The sequence below is a fragment of the Balaenoptera musculus genome, chromosome 6 (genome assembly GCF_009873245.2).
Source record: "Balaenoptera musculus isolate JJ_BM4_2016_0621 chromosome 6, mBalMus1.pri.v3, whole genome shotgun sequence".
Classification (NCBI taxonomy): domain Eukaryota; kingdom Metazoa; phylum Chordata; class Mammalia; order Artiodactyla; family Balaenopteridae; genus Balaenoptera; species Balaenoptera musculus.
The window spans coordinates 80,647,766-80,659,907 of record NC_045790.1 but is presented as its reverse complement, the minus strand read 5'-3'; the positions used below and the strand labels follow the sequence as shown (position 1 = coordinate 80,659,907).

Here is a 12,142-nt window from a genome sequence, read left to right as displayed (position 1 = left end):
CTAAAAATTCAAAACACAAGAGTTTTGGAAGGGACCTGAAAGTCATTAAATTGAACACTCATTTTATACATCGAGAAATGGGCTCTGAGAAGCTTATTTATTCACTGCGCATAAAAGATCTCCTAATTCAACCCCGTAATCTGAAATCAAGGTAAATACAGCCTAAAGAGAAGATTTCTGGAGTCACCAGCGCGAGCTGGTGGTGGAGCCCCGGCTAGAACGCAGGCCTGCTGACTCTCCACTCAGCCAGTTTTCCCACTACACCTGCAACTCTTAAAGTTGAAGTTAACTGCCGGCTAAGATGTGAAGGATAAAGGGAATCAGCGAACACAGTCCAAGTCTCCTTGTTTTACGTGGGGGAAGGGGCCCATCTCCCGAAATTTTTCTGTCCCCACAGCTGCAGCTGCTGCTTCTGACTGCTGACGCTGGATTTGGCCCAGGACTGTTCGGTCCTCAAAGGCCGAGCCCTCTTCGCGTTTAACTGACTGACCGGCTTTCCTAAAAGACAGGGGAACCTCGGGGAGTGGTGGAGGTAAAATAGGCAGAAACGCCACTCCTCACCGAGGCCATGGGCGCCCAGCCATTTTTGAACCACGGCCTCAGGCCTTGGAGGGGCAGGGAGAAGCGGACACCCCAGCCGGTCCGCGGAGTCGCGTGGAGCAGAGCTCGACTGAGAGGCCACGAGCCGAGCCCCGCCACGAGTGAGGGACACAGGGCGGACGCGCGCTAGTTCCACAGCCCAGCGGGCGAGGCAGAGGGCGGGAAGGGGTCCCCCGGCCGCAGACGACTCGGGGTCCGTCACACACATACTCACTGCCGCGGCTGCGACCAGGAAGCACCAACCAGGAACCAAAACGCGTAGAGGGACGGGGAGGGGCGAGGACAAATGAGGTAAGAAAACCGCGTCCGCGCGGACCCGGGAGAAGGGAAGGCACTTCCGGGGAAAACACAGCTCCCGGGAGTCGTCTTCCGTCCCGCCCATCCACCAGGCCTTCTGTACGCATGCGTAACAACTATTAACCCTTTCCCTTCCCCTTGATGTGCCTGTCTTGCTCTGGTCCTTCCCCCCAAAGGCTTCTTTCAGAGATACTTAAGCTGCATCTGTGACAGGGGACACCATGTTTGAATGACTTGAACAGAATATATGCTACTTACCGAGCAAAATCGGGGAGACAGCGCCTTTCTGTGCTGGCGAGAAAAACTACATCTACCATGATGCTCCGGGGCGAGGTTTAGCCCGGGCTCCGCCTCCTTTCCCCCTGACCTCGGAGGACACCCTCCATGTGCCACGTGGCGCGGGAGCGGAGCCGAGACCCAGCAAGGGGACGAGGACCCGTGCGGCAGGCGGCTTGGCTGGTGGACTCGGGGAATCCCAGCGAGGGAGAAGCCTCTTTGAGAGCGCCTGGTCTAGATCCTTCTCTCGAGCTAGGTGACCTTAGGCAGGTCCCTCCTACCTCTAAGTTGAAGGTAAACTTAGTTTACACTGGGGCACTTCCGGCTCCTTTTTTCCCCTACTGTACAAGACAACAGATTTAACTCTTTGTGAACCTTGAAGAGCTGAACTCTTTCGAAAGATTGAAGTCAATACTGGTCCTTTGGAAGCCTCCGGAGGCTACAGATTGTGTTGGGAGCCCCTGGCTTCGGTTCCTCGTCTCACACCTTATTTTAACAGTAATACTAAACCCAACTATACATCTTTACCAATTCGTCGGCCCTTGGCAACAGTCTTGAAAGATAAGTTTGACACTGATTATTTTTGCCAACATTTATCGAACATCTGTTTAAGAGCCAGGCAGTGCTAGCAATTGCGAATATAGTGGTAAATGTTTTAAAGTCTCTGGTCTCATAGAGCTAGAGTCTACCTGAGAAAGCAGAATACAGATAGTTTGCTTATAGTCTAAGAGTTTGACCGGAAAAATAATTAGAAATTTTAGTTAACATTATGGTAAGTGCTAGGAAGGAGGACAGGATACAATGAAAAGGTAAAATTGGAGGACCCATTTTGCAGAGGAGGAAACAGGCTAAGAAATGGGCCACAGAAATTACTAGATTGTTTATTAGGTAATGTGTATTGTGTAGAACAAATGTTATCTTAAAAATAATAATATACTGAGCTTTTATCAAGTGCCAGGCTTACTCCTATAAATTTACTATGTATAAACTTTTAAATTTTAACAACCCTTTGAGGTTGAGAGTTTTTAAAAAAGGAAATAGATTCAGAGGTTAAGTAACTTGCCCAAGGCCACAAGGCCAGGAAATGCTCCCAATTACTATGCCCAGTACTCTCACTATTACTCCTGCATTCAACAAAGATTTGCTATGTTCCCATGCTCAAAATGCTTAGGCACCCCCAACAGGTTATGTCATAAAACCTAGAAATCTTTGAATGTCATAAAGAACACTTCATGAGCTGACATCTGCCTACCTCTTTACCACCATGCTGAATACTGGGCCGTTGCCAGAACACACTATGCTCTATCACATCTGTGCCTTTACAGAGAGCATTCCTACTGCCTGTAAAGTCCTCCCTGTCATTCACCCTACTCTGCTCAAGACTGGGTCTTGAGGAAAATTTTCCAACTCAACCAGACAGAACAGGCATTCCTTCCCTGGGCTCCACTACACTTTGGACAAACCTCCATCAAGACAGTTATATTGTCTTAAAATTGTCTCCTAACTGGATTGTGGGCTCCCAGAAGGCAGAAGCTTTGACATTTTATCTTTGTATCTTTGCCAGCTAATATAGTGCTTGACAGACAGCAAGCACTCAGTAATGGTGTTAAAGGAATGAAGGACCTCTAACTACCTGAGGTTCTAGGAAACCAAGAACCAGATATGGATCCACCAGCTATCAGTTCAGTGGGAAACGTGTCATGACTCCAAATAACTGGAATGCAGTGTAGTGTTCCATGATACTAACATGGTATAAAGAGCTGCAGGGACCCCAAGGATACAGAGATTTCTGACCAAGAAGAGTAGTGTATATATACATACACCCTGCCTTTACATGATAAGTTCTCATTTAGACGGTTTTTAGAAATCACGAGATTCAGTCTCCTATTGTGACGGGGAAACTGAAGTTTTGCCAAGAGTCACCTGGCAGAGGCAGAACTGTGTGTGTAATCCAGGTCTCTGAGTCTCTCCCCAAACCACCTCACACTGTCTCTGGCCCACACCTCTTGAGATCACAAGTGGTAGCATGCACAAATATCCTGGAGCCTCTCTTAGAATGTCCTAAGGAGTCCATTTATTTGAGAAAGGAAGCACCTGCTTTCGCCAGGGCAGTGGCAGTACTACATCAACAGTGAGCAGCTGAACTGGGGTGAGGGGCCAGGAGAAAGCAGAAACCTGCTGCAGAGGGCAGGCCAGGTGGGGGATATAGTGTAGCAGGATCTGGGCAAGTGACTTACCCTTACACTTCCATTGCAGAGGGAGGAGCTACCTCCTTTATTTTATTCCGGTTTAGTGGTACCTAGAACCTCTGAAAAACTAATCATTTTGACCTTTTATCAGTTGCCTTTCCATTACTATCCATTCACTGGCAGCTTACTATGTAATAACCCCTTGTGAGCCACTTCAGGTATATTGTCTGCCAGATATATTGTAAGGGAGTGTTAGCCCATTTCACTAGTGTGGAAATTGTGACTTGGCGAGGTCATGTGACTTGCTCTAAATGACAGAGCTGGTATTCAAACTCAAGTCTTGTCTGAATCCAAAACCTATGCTCTTTTCTATACCCAAACTGCCTTTCAAAACTAAACTCCTCGAGGGTGGAGACTATGATGACCTGCTTCTGTCTCTCCAGTACTTAACCCAAGGCAGAGTATGTTTCAGGCTTCCAGAGGTCACTGGTGGAGTGAGTGGATTCAGCATGGAATGTTTGCCAAATGAAAGCCTGGGTGCTGTTTGAACAGTGTTGTGGAACAGCAAAGGAGGGAGCTGCTGGCTGCTTAGGAGCAGTGGAGAAGCCTCCTGCAGAGGAGGAGGCCAAGTAAGTGGTTAGTAAAACAACAACAGTCCAGCATTCTAACCGTAAAGAGCACAAACAGGCAATTCACAGAAGAAATCCGAAAGGCCATGAACTATGATAAGAAGTGTTCAGCAGCACTAATAATCAGAAAAATATGAATGACGTCATACACTGTGCATGGAAATACAAATTGGAAAAGCCTTTTAGGGGAGTTAGTTGACAGTATCCATCAAAATTGTAAGTGAGCTATGTTCTTAAATGTATGTAGAAAGATTGTGATAGAAAAAAAAAGGAAACAACAAATATTCATCAATAGGGAATGAAATAAACAAGGATACAGCGATACTATCTTTTTTTAAAGTATGCTGCTTTTAAAAGAATGAGATAAATCTGTATGTACTGACATAGATCTCCAAGACATACAGTTAAGTGAAAAAAACAGGCAAATTGCAGAGCAATAGGTGTATTATGTACTCATTTTTGTTATAGTTTAAAGAGTTTGTGTGGCTGTGTATAGATATGTGTGTATATAATGCATAGAGAAAATACTGGATGGATGTCAATCAATAACAGTGGTTACTGACTTCTGAGGAAGGAAGTGGGAGTGGAAGGGAATAAAGAGGGACTTTCACTTAAAAAAAAAAAGAGACGTAATTCAGTGGGAAGAACACACATCACTTCTGGGGTACTCCTACCAAAGCACATAACCTGAACATAATCATGAGGAAACTACGAGACAAAAACAAATTAGGGGACATTCTACAATATACCTGACTCTTAAAACACTTCAAAAATGTTAGAGTCATAAAAAACAATGACTGAGGAATTGTTCCACGCTCAAGGACAGTAGAAGAGACATGATACATAATAAATTCAATTCATGATCTGGGATTTTCTTTTGCTAGAAAAGATATTATTAGGACAATTAGCAAAATCCAAATAAATCTAGATTTGATGACAGTGCTCTATAGCTGTATTCCTCCTGATTTTTATATTTGTATTACGGTTATGTAAGAGAATGTCTTTGTCTTTTTTAGGTTGTATAATCTGAAGTACTTGCAGTAAAAGGACATCATGTCTGAAACTGATTCTCAAGTGGTTCAGAAAAAAATTGTTTTGGGGGCAAGAGAAAGGGAGAGAGAAAGGAGAAGGATAACAAATGTAGCAAAAAGTTAACATTTTGGGAATCTGGGTAAAAGGTATTCAAGAGTTCTTGGTACTAATTTTGCAATTTATATCTAACTGTGAAATTATGCCAAAATATAAAGTTAAAAGGAAAACTAAAAAGAATAAGAGTTTGCCAGGTAGAGAAGGCAGGGGGAATCTTCTGGCAAAGGAACAAGATAAGCAAAGGAAACTGACAAGCATGAGTCTTGCATTGAGAAACAATCAGTGGCTCTGAGTGTCCAGAACATGGCATGGTGTGGGGAGAGCGGGAGGGGAGAGAGTAGGAATCATGAGCAACACGACCCACAAATGGGCCCAGTTCCCTGCTATCTAATATCGGAAATGAAGATTAAGCCTTCTTTATGCCCAGCCTCAAGCCCTGCAAAAAATAACTCAAGTTCTTATGGCTGCCCTGTCATTTCATTGACAATTTCTCTTCATCCAGTGACTATAGAATAAGAAACCCTAGGACAGTGGCTGAAAGGGACGTCTAGGACAACTCCATCATTTTGCAGAAGGGAAAACGAAGACCCACAATGAAGGCAGGATTTGCAAGTTCCCAGCAAGTGTTAACACTGGCTTCCAGTTCACAGTCCATTATTCTTTCTGTTGTGCAAAATTCTGAAAGGTTGAGGCAGAAATAGAGACTGGAAAGCGAAGTGACTGTTACCCTTTAAAGTTTGGATGTTTTTCATTTGCCGCAAATACAGACTTAATGTCAGTACAGTTTTAAAATGTAATTATAGAAACTTGTTAACTTAAAGCCCATATGTTGCAGCTGGTAAGCAATATTCAATTCAAGCTCCTAGTCTGAGGAAGCAATCAAGGTGATTCTCGGGAATTCTCAATGACATTGGTACCCATCTGGATTTGTTGAAAAGTTTAACATCCTTTTTTATTATTCATGATTTTGCAGTTCTTCAAATTGCAAGGTGATGGAGAGAGCACACAATTTTCATCCATGAAATCATTCTTGAAAATTTAGACATTCATATAGATGGCTTTTAATTTTTCTTAGAGACTGCTTTTCCTTATAAAACATGAAATTTAAAAAATATACACCATAAATTAAACTATATAAATGATAATATTCTCATTCTAATAAAATCCTAGGGATAAGGAGCTAGTATTTCAAGGACTGTATTCTCATTCGTTATTATTCCTAGTTGGAATTGTGTTCCTCAAGGCTTAGGTCTAAGTGACTATATAACAAACATTGAGTAGCAAGACTTTTGAGATTCTAGTTTATTTAAGAATCATTAGATTCCATACCAAAAATCTCAAAGTGTGTCATCAATAACGTGAGGTTACAGAGAAACACGTGACGAGTCTTTGGAGGGCCCTACCAGGAAGGGAACAACATCATGGTTTGAGGGGTTTTAGTGTGTTTTTAAGAGAGACATGAGCATGTTTGTGGCTCTGGGAAAGTAGAGAAGAGGCTGAAAAGGCAGGAAAGACTTGGGAATGATCAATCAAGTGACCTACCAAGGTAGACAGGAGGGGATTGGGATTGGCAGTTTCTCAAACTCTAATGTGCCCATGAATCACCTGGGAATGTTATTAAAATTCAGATTCTGACTCAGTAGGTCTGGGGTGGGGCCTGAGATTTTCCATTTCTAACAAGCTCTCAGGTGAACCTGATGCTGCTGGTCAGTGAACTACACTTCGGGTAGCAGAGGGGTAGAGTTGTGAATTGTGTGTTCATTTGCCTGTTTCCCTCCAGACCCTGAAGCAGAATCCTTCCAGATAAACCCTATTGCCTAACACAGTACCTGTCATATAAAAGTTTGTTGAAAGCATTGAATATATGAAGATGTGCATTTGCCATTGTCTATAACTATGGAAAAATGAGGAGGAACCCTAAAAGTCCAATGACACAAGACTGGATAAGTAAATTTTAGCACAAGTATACTTTGGAATATTCTTAAGTAATTTAATTGGTCTTTTGAAGTCCATATGATAATATGGGGAAAGTCCTATGATAAAAACTTAGAAAGCATGTGAATTTTTACTTATATGATAGCCACTGTGTGAAATTATGCATTTGGGCAAGAACCAGAATGGAATAGAAAAAGCAAGTTTGATATATTGGAGCAATAGTATCATAGATGAATTTTTACATTTAGATATCTGTCAATGTTACAAAAATTCAGGTAAAAAGTAACACTGTTACACATATGAAAGAAAAGAAATCAAACATGGATATTCCAACTGTAGCAAATCAAAACAGAGATGAGTAACTCCTACACATGGTAGCTTAGGTTGGGTTTCTATGTATGGTTTAAATATATATGTATATATTAATTTTTCTTGGTGCAGTCATTCTTTTATTCTAACTTGAAAGCTTCTTTCTTCTTTTGTCTCTTCTTTCCTTCCTTTCTTTTCTTTCCTTTCCTTTCCTTATGCTTCCCCTCTCCCCTCCCTCTTTTTAAGACATCTCTCCCTTAAGGAATTCCCATTCCCAGTGATAGCTCATCAAAGGAGCACATGAATAGCTGACATTATGTAATGCTTTGACATTTGGCATTCCCAAGGCATTACCCCACCCCGATGCAGAATAAGTTGTCAGAGCATGAAATTGGTATTTTTACATATTCTTAATGTACAGATGTCAGTCTGAAAACCATTCACTAGTATTATGATTACATTCTGTGTCTCATTTTCTTTCTATGCCAAGATCTGTTCTTGTGATTTCTTTTCTTTTGGGAGTTTCAAAGAGGGAAGACAAAACTTTAATAATCCAGCTTATTGATTCTGCCAAAAGGTAAAAGTAAACGTTTAAGTCTCATTTTTGGCAACGATACTTCTGGCACAGGAGCAGAGATGTAACAAGAAGGACCAGATAGATGCAAAGGGGAAGTACAATCAGTGGCCCACTTGATGGTGCCAGATTCCTCAGTGTGTTGCAGTTTACAAGTTTGTTAGTCTGTGTTAATCACAGAAATGAATGGTCTAGGCTTGTGGAAGAAACAACATGTCTAAAAATAGGAAATACACAAAGTAAGAATGGAAGGTATTTAGAGACAGTCCTGACCATCTTCCCTTATATTCAGCAATGCCCCTATAGGATCCCTGACAATGGGCATCCAGTCTCTGTTAACACCTTCACTGATGGACATCTCACTACCTCACAAAGCAACCCACTTCATACTTGGACAGCTGGCAAATGCTGTCTAACATACTTTCCCCCTTCCGGTAACAGCACCAGCTTCCTTGGATGAACTGCTACTTCTTCATACTGTGTGGTTCTGACAGGACACAGGGGTGGTGTGCTGCTCCGTGACCTGTTTGCCCTCACATCCCACCTTGCCTTTCCCCTGCCCCTCTCTGTATTGCACAGGGGAGGGGGCTAACCCCATAGGCCCTCAGTCCCAGACTCCCATGTCAGCTGGGTTTTAGCAGGTCCGACCAATGGGAGGCATTGGCAGGAGATTGGAGGGGGAGAAGTCAAGGTATTTGTCCCCCTTTATAGAGAGGGAAATGGTGTCAGATTCCTATACTGCAGCTGCGTTTCCTCCATGTCTTAGAGTCAGCTCCCACTGCACAGATCCACCATGATTCCAGCTTCCACTGGGTGATCCCCGCAGCACCACCACCTCCCTTTATCCCTTCAATTTAGGATTAGCGGTGGCCTGGTAATATCTGAGAACAGTTGCTTCACTGTTCTCAGGAAGGCTCCTGAAGCCCTTCCATCACTTGTGTATAACCAGTAAACTCCCTCTGTTCAGAGTGGTTTATATTTCCTTTTGGATCCCATCTGATATGATTCCACTTGTGACCAGGCCTGACAATCATAGTGCCTACTTCCAGCCAAGTGATTGGCTCTGTTCTGGGCATGTGATGCAAGCTGGACCTATCAAAGTCCTACTCTAAGGCTGTATATACACTTTTCAATGAGGGTCACTGAGCTTGGGTAGGGTAGGAGTGGAGTCTGCAGCTATGTCTACAACACCCATCTGCAGAGTGAGAGAATGAAGCTAGCACAAAGAAAGAACCAGCAAGGAATGGGGAGACATCCAATGACATCCTTCAAGTTCCTAAAGTCCCTGAAGCTCTATCCTGAACTACCCATTTACATGAATCAAAATAGTCTCCTTTTCCCTTAAGTTTCCTTGATTTGGGCTTCTGTCTCTTGTTTTCCTTGATTTGGGGCTCATAGGCCCAAAATAAGCCTGACTAACAGAGACAGACTTAGTTGGTAGAAAAATATTCCCTTCAGGAAGCCCAAGTCTGCTTCTCCATAACCTCTCCATCATTAGCCTGGTTCTCAGCTCTGGGGAGCACAACATTCTTGGCCTCTTCCCATCTATGCAGCTCTTCTGACCTCCAGCATGGATCCAGGCCACCCCATTCCCCGCCCTCCCCACCAAGGCCCTGCTACAACTCCTGCTCCCTTCCCAGTGTCTGATGTCTCTACTGGCTCCCACTGCTTCTCACAGGCAATCTTCAGACATGTTGCTGACTCATCCTTGCCTCTCCTCTCCAAGATGTGCTGTTGGCAACAGCCTCTGGCCCCAGGAACTGCTTAGAAGCTCTCTGACCCTCCCTGTCAAAGAGGGGCATTTGATGACTCTTTTAGTGGCCCTTCAGGTACTGAAGGCAGCCTTTGTGTTCCCCTCCCCTTCCTCCTCTCAGGACCTCAGACCCCTTTGTTATGATATGTCACAGAGAGGTCCATGGGGAGAGATGGAACTGACAGCTGAGCAGGGACCAGGCCACAAAGGGCCCTGAATGTCATGCTACGGAATTTGCACCTTACTCTGACGGACCAGAGAACCATAGAAAAGTTGTAAACAGCATCTTACTTTTCATTATTTTAAGCCCACATCCCTAGCTATGTCCTTTTTACAGCATCAGAGGAATAAATATTCTGAATTCTCTCTTCTCCTGTCCTCTCCTTTCTATTTGATGCCTCCCATTGGCTGAACCAAAAAGAAAGTAAAAAGGCAAGAAGTTCTGGTTGATGGAGTCTATAGAGGTCAGCCTGTGAGGGCACCAAACAGAGGGGAGAAGGATAGAGAGTGGGTCTGGAAGAGCATCTATTTCTCTTGAAAACATTCAGCACCCTTTGAAAAAGGTTAAGAATCACAAACATAGAAAAGAGAGAGATTCTAGATATGAAGTTCTATCTAGAGCATTTGAACTGGGCCTTGAAGATCCTTGACAGGTGCAGATAGGAAAAGGGCCTTCCAGAAAAAAGCAGGAACATGAGCAAAAGCTCAGGAACCATAATCTCTAAGTGCAGCGTGGCCAGAGCAGAGGACAATACGCAAGAGAAGAGGAAGAGTATATGTGTACTGGAGGGTGGCATCCAGAAGATAGGTGGACTAGAAAGAAAGGTAGATGGGACTAGATTAGGAGAGCCCCAACTCTGGAGCCAGATTGCTTGCTTCAAATCCCAGCTCAGCAATTCACAATCCGTGACCCTGAGTGTGTTACTTAACCTCTGCTTCAGTTTCCTCCTCTGTAAAATGAGGATGATACTACTATGTACATAATAAATATCTTGCAGGATTGTTGTAAAGATCGAATGAATGTAAATACAGGAGGTGCTTATATGGAATATAGAACAGAACCTGGCACGTGGTGAATGTTATATTAAGTGTTAGCTGCTGGTGGTGGCGTTATGAGGGCTATCTGCCTTCAGCCCCTAGAGTACAGTTCCTAGAAAGATCCAAGATCTCACAATGTGCCTAATGCAACCCGTGCAACACGGATGCTTCCTCCCCAGCATCACCTGGCTTGTTCACACACCCGTGAAGGGGTGTGGAGCAAAGCCATCCAGAAAACTACGTTGCCCACCCTTGTTACAAGACAACTGGGCAGTAATCCATCAGAAAATGTTGAGGACACAGGCCTGGGGATCAGGAGACCCAGGTTCCAACCTGAGCTCCACAGCTAATTCAGTAGGTGACCTTGGGCACCCTTCCGCTCTCTGGGCTTCAGCTTGACCCTCTGTAAAATGACGGGGGAGGATTATGATGATGTCTTAGGGGCTCTCTTCCAGCTCTATCATTCTGTGATTCTAAATCCCTTTATAACAAACTCTAGGAGAGGAGCTTTGCTCTTGCAAATGGAGTGTAAAGTTAATCCTGCCTGTGCTGAAGCTAACTAATGTGCCTGTGTGGTTTATCCTACTTCATTAAACCCGGACTCCCCACAGAGCAATGCACAAGGCAGCCCAGGCAGGTAATACTGAAGTGTTGTTGAACTGGGTCTCCTAATGGAAAATGATTTTCCCCCACTCTTCCTCAGGTTTATCAACACAGAGCCTATAACCCCCATTTTCCACACTGTTACTTTGCCACACGTGTAGATTCAGACCCAATCAGAAGTATGGCAAGTTGGGTCCTGAAACCTCATTCACGTGCATACACGCCACCCACCGCCACCGCCACCAGCTGCAGGCAACACCATCATTTTACATGTGAAGAAACCAAGCTCAGACAGGCTAGGGGACTTGCTGGGGGAGGCACAGGGGCTGGTGTCTGATGTAGGAAGAGAAGGCAGTGCTGCTGTTTGTTGAGCGAATGCTCGCTATGGGGTGGAGAAAAAGAGAAGGTAACTGGGAAGCTCTGAGGCAATGTCACCAAGTGGAAAGATTTCCCCACGCTCCCTTACATTTTGTAAAAATTCTTGCTGAGTCCCAGACGTAGAGAATGGACTTGAGGACACGGGGAGGGGGAAGGGGAAGCTGGGACGAAGTGAGAGAGTGGCATGGACATATATACACTACCAAATGTAAAACAGATAGCTAGTGGGAAGCAGCCGCATAGCGCAGGGAGATCAGCTCGGTGCTTTGTGACCACCTAGAGGGGTGGGATAGGGAGGGTGGGAGGGAGACGCAAGAAGGAGGAGATATGGGGACATATGTATATGTATAGCTGATTCACTTTGTTATAAAGCAGAAACTAACACACCATTGTAAAGCAATTATACTCCAATAAAGATGTTTAAAAAAAAAAAAGAATCATCCCTCTGCCAAAGACCTGATCACCTGGTAAA

General features: G+C 44.1%; 1 protein-coding gene across 3 annotated transcripts in view; it reads right to left on the bottom strand.

The window, feature by feature from the left end:
• The window catches only part of ZCCHC7 (zinc finger CCHC-type containing 7), a 240,898-nt gene extending 239,973 nt beyond the window's left edge, over window positions 1–925 (bottom strand). Inside the window, exon 1 of one of the 3 annotated variants that reach the window (XM_036856592.1) lies at window positions 815–925. The gene's annotated coding sequence lies outside the window, so the exon portion shown is untranslated. The other 2 variants (XM_036856594.1, XM_036856593.1) reach the window with 2 other exon arrangements.
• Window positions 926–12,142: the final 11,217 nt, after the last annotated feature.